Here is a 12,264-nt window from a genome sequence, read left to right on the forward strand (position 1 = left end):
AACCTTATTATGGGGGCCTGCTCTGCCACTAGCGTGGCACCCCCATCTCTTGTTTCCGTCACCCACTCCTTATGGCACTTCTCAAGTCTGTCTCGGTACATCGGTAGGGGCTTACACATATAGTCTCCTGGGGTTTCTCCTTCAATGGTACTGATGGTTGTGCCCTTGCTGTCCTTATGCGTGTACTAACACAATGCACACATTGTTACAGGTTTTCATCATCTACAGCGAACCAAGGTCGAGTTGGCAATTAGTTGCAATATGAGACAATGCTACCCTATCATTATGCTCTGCACCTGGGAGGCTTGGGGACTGGCACAGGGGGAGTATTAATGTCAGGCTAACCCACTCATTCTGTTTCACACTATCCACACCCAAGGTAATGTATTCCTCACTGTACCTTGCATTAAACATCTTGTCATCATGAAATAATGTGGAATGGTTGTGTTCTTTTAGATCTTTTATGGCCAGTGGGTTTATGGTTGGTTCTCTGGGGTCATCTGCTATCATGGATTTCAGGGGCCTTGGAACTGGGGCAGTCATAGGGGATGTAAGTCATAGTTGGCTGGGTGGGTGTCAGAGCCTGCTCTGGCCTGGATGTTACAATCTTGCAGGCCAAGGCGCTTGGTACTGTCTCATGGCCTTGTGGGGCACATTGCTACTTGGGATAACATGTATTTGGCAACAGTTGTAGAACAAAGGAGAGTTTCTATGGAGGCTAACAGTGTGTTTCTGTCTCTCATCAGTGTTTGTGCCTATTCAGGTTTCCTTGTTAGGTTTGTGGTTGGTGTCTACTGCACAGCCATGCTGGCCCAAATGTTTATACCATAGCTACAAAATGGTGCTTTTTAAAAGCATCTACATTTCGCATAGTATTGTGACCATGCAGGGTTTCTTAGCACTCCACCCTCCCCACTGGCACATCACAAGTGTTTTCATGGAATTCGCCTTGCCCTAAAGCGCTTAGGGGGGTGGGATAAGCTACTCTCCTTCCCAACACAACTTTTCTTTTTTTTCTTTGGCCTATATAGGAATCTGCCATATGACTGTCAGTAACTCTCTGGATTGAAGATATTCTTCCATGTGATCCTTGCAAATTAATTCAGTTCTGTTATTATGGTCACTTTGTCTCTTTTTGAACAATATTCTGTTAAGAATGTTAAATGCTCACAGCTTGTCAATGCAGTAATGTCCAACTTGAGTATCTCATTCATTTCATAAACTGAAGGTTGGTTCTCCAGGATTTCATGTTTTAGGATGTTCTTTGCTTCAAGTGTTCCTTCTTCTAGACTTTAAAAATGATCTTGTCTTAGCAGGACATGGCCGTGGTGTTGAGCGACACAGGTGCACTGGAGACACTGCTCTATGAAATGTAGCACATTTGCTACGTCCACGTGCCTGCGCCTATAAAAGCTGAGGCACAGACTCTCTGTGGCAAAGCGCTCACAGGACAAGGCCACAGTATTTAGCGATGGAGCTGCGCCGGAGATGCTGCCCGACATAATGTCTAGTTTGCTACATCCACGCGTGCGTGCCTATGAAAACGCAGCCATAGACCCTCTGTGGCAAAGCCCTCTCAGGACAAGGCCACAGTGTTGAGCAATGCAGGTGTGCAGGAGATGCTGCTCGACGAAACGTAGCACATTTGCCATGTCCACACGTCTGCGCCTATAAGAACCAAGGCAGGCAGAGCCCTTGCAGGAAAAGTCTGCACTGTTTAGTAACGCATGTGCACAGGAGATGCTGCCCAATGAACATAGCACGTTTGCTACGTCCACGCGTTTGCGCCTATAAGAACTGAGGCATGGACCCTCTGTGGCAAAGCTCTTGCAGGACAAGGCTGCAGTGTTGAGCAGCGCAGGTGCACAGGAGATGCTGCCCGATGAAACGTAGCATGTTTGCTACGTCCATGCGTCCGTGCCTGTAAGAACTGAGGCACGGACCCTCTGCATAATGCACTCTTAGGACAAGGAAGTGGTGTTGAGTGATGCATGTGTTTGGTGGCGATGGGAATGCAGTGCAGACAATGAGCATGTACAACTCCTCCTGTCTGTGGCTGCCAGGTATGAAGTTGTGGGGAGAGTTCTGCTTGCTTTACTTAATGTAACCCCCTGACCTGGTGCCCGCTTCTCACCGTTGCACTGATGTTTCCTCTGTGACCTGATCCTGTCTCCCCCATCCCCTTCCTCCTGTCCCCACTCACTTTACCTCCTCGCAATCCCTGATTGCGTGCGGTCACTCACACCCTAGACCATGCTTGCTCACTCTCATCTTAGGCCCTCTCTACTGGGGCTGTGTGTGCTCCCTTGCATTCTAGGACTGTGTTTGCTCTCTCTCGTGACCTCAGTCGCATATGTTCCCATGCTTTCCTTGATCACGTGCCCACCTCACATCCATGGCTGCATGTGTTCCTGCACATTTGTTGATTGCGTGACCTCCTCACTTCCTAGACCACATATGTCCCCTCGCTTTCCATGATCATGTGTACTCCTCATTTCCTAGGCTGCGTGCGTTCCCACACATTTCTTGATCACATCTGCTCCTTGCGTCCTGGTCTTCATGCATTCCCACACATCCCTTGTGTGGGCTCCTCGTGTCCTTGGCCGCCTAACCTTGAATGACTTTGCATTGTATAATGTTGCCACCCTTTAAGATGGGGCTGTTTATCATGTCTGTGCCACCTACTTTGTCCCTAGGCATTGTATGCTACTGCTGCCCCTCCAAATGGTTCAGGCAAACTGTATTCTTTGCCAGCACTTATTGTCACAAAGTCTGTTTTTTTCAGAAGCTCTTTTGTAACCAATAAAGCCTTCTTCACAGCGCCACGATGCCTGAGGGCAGTTGCGCACTTTACAAATGCAAACAAATAAATCCTGTCGCACACATCCCCTGATTGCGTGCACTCCCTCGCATTTGGGCCATGTGTGTACCTCACATTCCTTGATCACGTGGGCTCCTCGCGTTCTGGCCTGCACATCCCCTGATTGCATGTGCTCCCTCGCATTTGGGCCATGTGCGTTCCTCGCAATCCTTGAATGCGTGTGCGGCATGTGTCCTTGGCCATGTGCCTTCCTGCGCATTCCCTGACTGTGGCGCTCCTTCACGCTTAGGCCGCGTGCACTTTGTCTCAACTCTAGGCCTTCTTCTCCACCCTCTAACTTCCCTTGGTAGTTGTCCTGCATTGGGTTTATTTCTGTTTTCTTTCCTTCTAGGTTGCTTGCTGTTTCCATTCCCTCTAGGCTATTTTCTGTTTTCTTTCCTTCTAGGTTTCCTTGGAAGTTATTATGATTTGGGTTGTTTTTCTATTCATGATTGCTTTCTTACATTGTATTGCCTGCATCCTTGATGTTCTTTCTTTTCTAGGCTCGCTGGTTGATTGCTCTTTCTTTGTGCGTTTTGAAGCTCCTGGTTGTTTGCGTCACTGTTACCCTGCTGTTTATTCTTTTTCTAAATTCCCTGGTTGATTGTTCTGTGTTGGCGCTGTTGTTGTTTGCATCATTGTATCCCTGCTGTTCATTCCTTTCTAGGTTCCCTGGTTGTTTGGCCCGCCTTGACATTTTTCTCCTGGTTGTTTGCGTCAGGTATTGCCTACATATTGCTTTTCTTTCCTTCTTTCAGGTACCCTGTTTGATTGTTCTATTTTCTAGCAGCGTTTTTTGCTCTTGTTTGCCTGTCTATATTTGTATCTGATTTCTGTCACTGTGGTGTCTGCTTTGTGCCCTCCTCCTTCTGTGTCCTCCCTTCATCCTAGTGTTTCTCCCCCCTCCTGCCTGTTTCTCAATTGACTATCCTATCCTTCTAACTAAGTCTGGTAGGAAGACGTTCAAGAGGGATATCTTGTTCTCCAACCCAGGCCTCCTTATCCCTGATACCTACCTCAGTGCTTCCTCTAGACAGACCCTTACTGACATTCTCTTCGTCATTCCCTCTCCACACCTATAGTCCCTCCATATGGTCTCTGTTCTTTCTCCTTTTTCCTTTTTACCCATTAATGGTGGCACCCGATGGGAGGCCCGCCTGCCCCCTTTCACGCCTCAAAGACCAACATGAATGTTTACCTAAATGGCAACATCTTGGTCCAAGGCCCTCCAGCCAACCTCCTCCTTTTTGATAGACGCTTCTGTGCCTTATCAACTTCCTTTCCTCACCTGCTGTTCCTTCTCTCCCTTCTTTGGCTCCTCCGCCTCCCTCCTCCTAGGCCAATTATAAGGCTGCACCTGCTGCTTCTCCGGCCACCTTGTTTCCTTTTCCTTCTGCCACCTCTCTGGCACCCACCTCCTCTTCCTTGGCTACCTTGCCCTCTCCTCCTTCCTCTTCTGCCCTCCCTCAGGAGCCTCCAAAACCTCCTCAGGAAATACATCTGATATGTACCCCTCCACGGAAGTCTTTCAAAAGTGGCATACTGCTCCACATCGCCACTCTCAACTCTTGCTCAGCTGTCAAACACTCCTCTGACATCTACCGTAACCTGGAAGAACTCAATCTGGATGTACTCGGTCTGACTGAGGTGTGGTTCACAGCCAGCGCTGTCACAAGATTTGACGCTCTCCTATGTTAAGAATTTCAATCAGGCGATACACCCTGGCCTCAGCCTAGTATGCAGCACACAGCTGAAATGCTTATTTTATTATATATATAGGTTCAATATTTTAAGTGATATGCAACTTATATCAAAGCCCTTATTCAAATAGCACGCGTCACAATGGACCAGGAATCAGGCTGGTTGGTAAAGGTGATATTTATTTATTTATTTAAAATTCAAATGAAACATATACTTTTGAATGGGGAGCAGCAATCACCAATGTGGTGACAATAACAGATAGGAAGGTATGTAATGCACTTAAATTCACTCTTTAGCAACACAGAAATAAAACACCAGAGAAAAGAACACTTTTGGCTTGTTTGGAAAGATAGCACTTAAGTTAGGATTTCCCCCTGCAATATTCTTCAACCCACAAATAAACAATTCTAACTAGATATGAGGAACCAGCAGGCAATCAGGAATAAGGAATAGAAAACAGAATTCGATATCCAACCTTCCCTCCCCAAACAAGAGAGAAAAACAGATTTGAAATCTTACACTTTAAGATGACATTCGGAAACGGTTGGGTAAAAAGTCAAAATATACAAACTAATATACAAACTAATACGCAAGCTTAAACTCAAGATGTATTTTGCTGAAACAGCCAACGCACCAGTTCAAGAGATAACCAGTGAGTACATTGAATTCAAACCAAAGAGCACTTTTTGCGCACCAGTCTACGTAGCTGCTATAGATATTTTCAAAAAAATGGTAATGAAAGATTTATCTAAAATTCAGTTTTAGAATCAAAACAAATACAATTTGAACAGAGGAGAACTTTCGCAAATTAAAAATGTATTCACAGACAATTCTATTACAATTCGCCCGGCAGACAAAAGTGGTGCCATAGCGATACAAGATACTGAGGATTATCACAACGAATGTCTTATACAATTGGCCGATACAGACACATACGCACTACTGACACACAACCCTACCACAGAGATAAACAATGAGCTAGAAGCACTGTTGGATGACACATTGGAGAACCATTGGATTACCTAAAAAAGTAGATTGTATCTATTTACATCACACCCTAAAATGTCACAACTATATATTCTCCCTAAAATACACAAACGGATGGATAAACCACCAGGAAGACCGATAGTGGCTGCAACAGAAAGTATTTTACAACCCCTTGATACATATATCGACCACTTTTTACAACCTATTGTTCAAGCTACCGCCACATTTGTTAAGGCCACTACTCACTTCTTACAAATACTAAAACAAATCGAACCAGAAGATCAAGACATTCTGTTCACCATAGATGTCGTGAGTTTGTATACGAGCATTCCCCATGATCAAGGTCAAGAGGTAGTCCAGACCCTCCTTCTTCCAACTGTGCAAATTGGAGCAAACAAAGAGTTCCTCATGATTCTGTTAAAATTTATATCGATGCACTCTTGCTTTGAGTATGATCATAAATATTACAGACAAGTATCCGGGACAGCCATGGGGGCTACCATGGTACCAGTTTATGCCAACTGTTTTATGTATCAGTTTGAAAACAAGAATATCTTGGGAAAAGCAAGATGGAAACCACACTTGAAGACTTGGGTTTGTTTTATCAATGATATCTTTGGAGTATGGTCAGGACATAGGAAAGATCTGGAAATGTTTCTAATATATTTGAATGGCATTGATACAAGGCTACAATTTACCCTAGAAATTGGGAATCCTAATATACACTATTTGGATGTGCAAACAATGATAAATGGAAATAGGATAAATACAACACTTTATACAAAACAAACAGATCGGAATAATCTCCTACATCGCATGAGCTTCTACCCACCTAACATTCTGCGTAACCTACCATTTGTACAAATGCTAAGGATCAAACAAATTGTCAGCAACCCAGAGGACTGTGAGAGACAACTTGAATTACTTGAAGAACGACTGAAAGAGAGAGGCTACCCTCAAACCGATTTACAATCAGCACGTGAGAAAACAAAGACTCAGACACGTGACCAACCCTTAACTAAATGAACAGAACGACAGTCCTGAACTCGTATTTATCACAACATGTGCCATACAAAGTAAAAAAATCAAAGAAATCATTCAAGATAGATGGAGCATATTGACAAGTGACACACAGATCAAAGATCTGTTTCCACAGCCGCCAGTTTTCGCCTATAAAAGGAGCAACAACCTATGTAACATGCTTGTTAACACAAGAGGCAAGGACACTGTTAGGAAACCCGACAAACACCCAGGTATTTACCCCTGCATGAGCTGCAGCAATTGCAACAATGTGATGAAGGGTAGCACAATAACACACCCTAAAACAGGAACAAAAATCAAACTTAAGTATCATGACACATGCATGTCTGAAAATGTCATTTATGCCACCAAGTGCCTCTGCGGGATCTACTACGTCGGAGAGACAGCATGCAAAATATGAGTGAGAATCAACAAACACAAATCATGTATTCGTAATAATCAGACTTCTGCGGTAGCAAGACATTTTAAGACAAATGGACATTCTGTAAGCCAATTGAGGTATGCTGTACTAGAGGTACAATCAACAAAAGGATCCAGCAAGGACATGAAGACGTGGAGAGCTCAACAAGAAGCGTTCTGGATTGACAAATTAGATTCGCTATCCCCTGATGGAATTAATGGGGAGTTTGATTTGAGTTGTTTTCTGTGATTTTGCTGAATGATGTGAATGATACTTACCCCCTGTGATGTGAGTTGTTGTTTACCCCTTGTGCCATTAACATTCTGCCGCAATAGACACCATCTAGCGCTCTGAATCGGAGTTGCTGTCTACCCCCTGTCCCATCAATATCCGACCACAATAGACACTATCTAGTGCATTGAACATTCTGTCCCATCAAGATATGGTCCCAATAGATAAGAATGCCCTCTAATCAATTACCTTTTAAGCATAATGACTTATGCACAGGAGATTAGCACAATACGCATTAATAGAGGTTATCCCGTTGTGTCAATGTACATTTCTGTTGCAGCATCTATGTTTCTATTACACAGACTTTTTAGCGTTAAGAATTACCACCAGAGCAGGTCCGTCTCTTAACGACCATTTAGATTCCATTTTATACTGGCATTTGTAATTGGTTTTCACTTAATCAGTATTTAATGCATCTCTTAACTCCCCCCTTTTTCTTGTTTACACTCAGTTTCTCGTTTCATCACGGATTCCTCTATTTATTATTTTTTAATGATGATCACAAACATGATTCGTCATAACTTTTAAGTTTATTTTTCCCTTTTTTTGCTATCTGAAGGATCACGGAAGTTTTGGTGTTGCTCTTACACACTTTTATAGTGTTTAATCATGTACATTTTTGGTGCTTTTCAAAAACTTTTTATAGTTATTAAAGAAAGTTAAGAGGATTATTTTCCTTACTTGTTATCCGTGCCCATCACGCATATAACAAGCTTACTATACATATAGTACGGCTTTCTAAATGAACGCTGTCCACTTCTGAACATGGCCGCCACGTTCTTCACTCAGTTAACATTGCACACAGGCGTTGCCATAACTGTGGTGTCACGTGCCCAGATACTTCCGGGTCACGTGGCACCCGGAAATAAAGGAATCACCGGAACTGCCGCTAGGACGGCAGTCCGGGTTTATGCACCTTCCGGAGTGGTCGTGCTGCATTATTGCTGTGCTGCGCTGCGCCGACCCCGGGGGCCCTGTTGGCCCAGCGCTCCCTGCAGGCCTCCCATCATATCCTAGCCTGCAGTATACATCACACTGGCGACGAAGACCGTGAAGAACGCCACGCGCATATCCAAAAATAATAAATAATAATAATAAACCTCAACATGCCCAGCACATTTTGTGGAGCTGCGCAGTCATACGCGCAACTGCCTCAGTGCACAGAAACGGTATCGTCTTCTCTGTGAGGCCGTGTGCCAGCACCAGCCTATTCAAGGCTCACTTTGAAGCAAACGCTGTCCCTGAACGTTCTGCGAGGCCACGTATTAACACACGCATTGGCAGAGCCTCGCTTTCAACCCCCAAACATTCCAGAGCCATCGCTGGAAGAATCAGAGGCCTGAACACCCAGTTTCAAAGCGAATTCACATCAAGACATCAAAGTCTGAACACTCGCTTTCATTTCAGAGCTATAACACGTCCAGACACTTAAAGTCCACACCTCCTGCACAGCTTGTAAGGCTCCTGGACAACACTTGGCCCTGGTCAACACAGCAAGCAGGAGGCCACGACCATTACATCCAGGCACCAGCTCCAAATACCGGTGAGTGAAACCTAAAAGCACCCAGCCTGAAAGTGCCCCCCTCACCTGGTAGAATCTTGCAACATGTCCAGCCCTGAAAGTAGCCCCGCAAGGGCCAGCACAAGCTCATCAACTAGGAGAAGAGTCACCCCAGATCACCCTGACACAGTGCTCACTGCACTCATGCCACCTTTTGATCCGTTTACCACTGGAGCTGCCATTCGCTGGGAGATCTGGCTATAACAATTTGAAATGCACCTCGATGAGAGAGATATCACGGTAGCAAAGAAGAAGTGCACCTTCCTCCTACTCAACATTGGGGATGCAGCCCTATGCCTGTTCAACGCCACCCCAGACCGTGGTGACGCAAACAACTACGACGCAGCGAAGAACACACTCACAAACATGTTCAAACCGGACCTCAACCCAGACTATGAACGCTTTCATTTCTGCATTGCCAGACAGCGAGAAAATGAAACGGTTGATAAATTCCATACACGTTTATGCAAAATTGCGGTCGGCTGAATTCCCCAACGAGGAATTCGCCATCCGTCTCCAAATAATCAACGGCATATCCTCTGAGAAACTGAGAAGAGCCATCCTCTCAGAAAAAAACGTATGCCTGTCCTGCATCCTAGAAATGGCGCACCTTCGCGAACAAACGGAAGACCATGTAGCGGTAATCGAGGTAGCTATCCAAAGACTGCCGCTCAACAACCCAAAGCCAACAGAAGACGTTGCGGCCATATCCAGACATCAGAGCACCCGGGAGAAGCACGAGCGTAGAGGAAACACCTCCAGATCACAAACAGCGCAAGGAAAAGACAAGGCCTGCAGATGGTGCGGTGGCCCATGGCACAAGGGAGAGTACTGTCCTGCGTGGGGGTCAACATGCCAAAAATGCAACCGCCTCAACCACTAAGTGGCAGTCTGTCTATACCTGCCAAACCGAAATGACAGAGAGCAAACACCGTGACAGACACAAGAGCGCCAGAAGAAGTTTGCACCCAGGGAGACACCCTATCAACCTGACAGAAAAGGGAAAGCAAGTGTGGTAGATCATGCCCAAAGATCCCTGGACACAAGCGAAAGTGACGACAATGATGACAGCGAATCCCGACAGAAGGGACAAAGACAAATGGAAGAGAGGGAACAAAACAAAACACTGAGTGCACCTCATCTCGGCCGTCCAGCCACATCGATCCCGACAACGAAAGAGATCATCATGCACAATGATCTCTAATGGAGAACCATTGCGGGTGGTCATTGACACCGGAGCAACAGTAAATGTAATGCCAACAACAGCATTCAGCAAATTCCGCCCAAAACCCAAACTTCAGGAGAGGAAAGTCCGACTATACGCTTACGGATGCAAGAAACCCCTGCCTGTGCAAGGATCTTTCAAATCAGACTTTTCTCACAATGATACCAGTTGCCAGGCACGCACATATGTCGTGGATGCTGGCTGCAAAACACTGCTAAGCTTGCTAGACAGTGGAAATACTGAAACTAATACGGTTCGCCTTCAGCATCCAACATAAAGAACTTGATGACCTACAGGAACAACACCAGAAGATATTCCAAGGCATCGGATGCCTGAAGGGCCGAATAATTAAGCTCCACATAGACCCCACACAGAGCCGAAGGCTGTACGTCAGCGACAAATACCATTCCACCTGAGAGAAGCAGTGGAGGAAGAGCTAGCCACGCTTGAAGAAGCAGGAATAATTGAGAAAACATCAGGTCCAACCCAATGGGTGTCCCCCATGGTAGTTGCTCAAAAACCTAAGCAACTCAACGCGGTACGAATTTGTATCGACATGAGACTCCACAATGCAGCCATCGGGAGAGAACGCCACATAACCCCAACTATAGACAAACTCATTGTTGACCTAACAGGGGCAATGATATTCAGTAAGCTTGACCTCAGATCTGGCTATCACCAACTCAGACTAGCCAAGGAGTCTAGATACATCACTACATTCTCCTCCCACCTTGGTCTGAGACGATACAAACGGCTAAACTTTGGGATATCGTCAGCCGCAGAAGTATTCCAACATGAAATCTGCAAAGTCCTCACTGGTCTAGAGGGAGCAACAAACATCAGCGATGACATTCTTGTGTACGCATCCAACGAAAAAGAACATTACAAACACCTGGCAGCAATCCTAGGCAGACTAGAAGAAGCCGGTTTAACACTAAACGCAGAAAAGTGCGAATTTGCAAAGAAGGAACTGTGCTTCTTCGGATACATATTCAACGCAAAAGGAGTGTCGCCAGACCCCTCTAAAGTAAACAACATTAAAAACACTAAAGCCCCACAATCTGCCACTGAAGTGCGAAGCTTCATGGGAATGGCGACGTACTGCGCGAGATTCATTCCAGACCTCGCTATCATCGCAAGCCCACTCCAGGAACTAACAAGGAAAGATCAGAAGTGGGAGTGGACACCCATCCACCAACAAGACTTCCAACAAATCAAGAACACCCTATCGGCCTCCACAACCATGGCATTATTTGACATAGAAAGACACACCAAACTCCTCGTTGATGCCAGTCCAGTCGGCCTAGGGGCAGTACTAACCCAAACAGACAGCGAAGGAAACATATACCCCATCGCGTTTGCTAGTCAGGCGCTCACCAAACCTGAGCAGAACTATGCCCACATAAAGAAGGAAGCCCTTGCTATCCTGTGGGGATGCAGACACTTCAAAGTGTATTTGTTGGGCAAGCAAGCCAAAGTATTCTCAGACCACAAGCCTTTGATCCCAATATTCTGAGGTTTGGCACCTCACCCCCCAGCATGCATTGAAAAATGGGTGCTGCAGCGGCAGCCCTACAATATAGAATTGGACTACTGCCCAGGAACAGACAACCCAGCCGATTATCTGTCCCGTCACCCACGGCCCGCCACTGATCAGGAACAACGCCACGTGAAAGAGACAGATGAACACGTATGCCATGTAATCGCCTGCAACAGACCACGGGCCCTGACCCTGCGAGAAGTAGCAAACGAGACGGAAGCGGACACCATCCTAACACACACTACCACCACCATCCAGTCCGGGTACTGGAAGAACTACCTGACATCCATGGCCCATCGCACAACATCCGCTCAAGCGAAACTTCGATCACTAATCGGGATCCGACATGAACTCTCTGTTGCTCCTGAAGGAATACTCCTCAAAGGCCACCGGAATCGTGCTACCCGCATCACTGGAAGAGAGGGCCCTCAGGCTAGCCCACAGCGGACATCAAGGCATCATCAAAACAATGGCATATCTAAAATCCAGAATGTGGATGCCCAACATACAACAACGGGTAATGGAGCTGGTGGAGTCCTGCACGGCCTGCCAAGCCTCCTGGAGGACAGAGAACCTGGAACCCATCATCAGCGCCCCAAGAAGCAGCAAGCAGTGGGAAACCGTCAGCATGGACCACTGTACCATTGCCGGCGAAGGA

The sequence above is a fragment of the Ambystoma mexicanum genome, chromosome 1q (assembly GCF_040938575.1).
Source record: "Ambystoma mexicanum isolate Mex_15411 chromosome 1q, UKY_AmexF1_1, whole genome shotgun sequence".
Lineage (NCBI taxonomy): Eukaryota > Metazoa > Chordata > Amphibia > Caudata > Ambystomatidae > Ambystoma > Ambystoma mexicanum.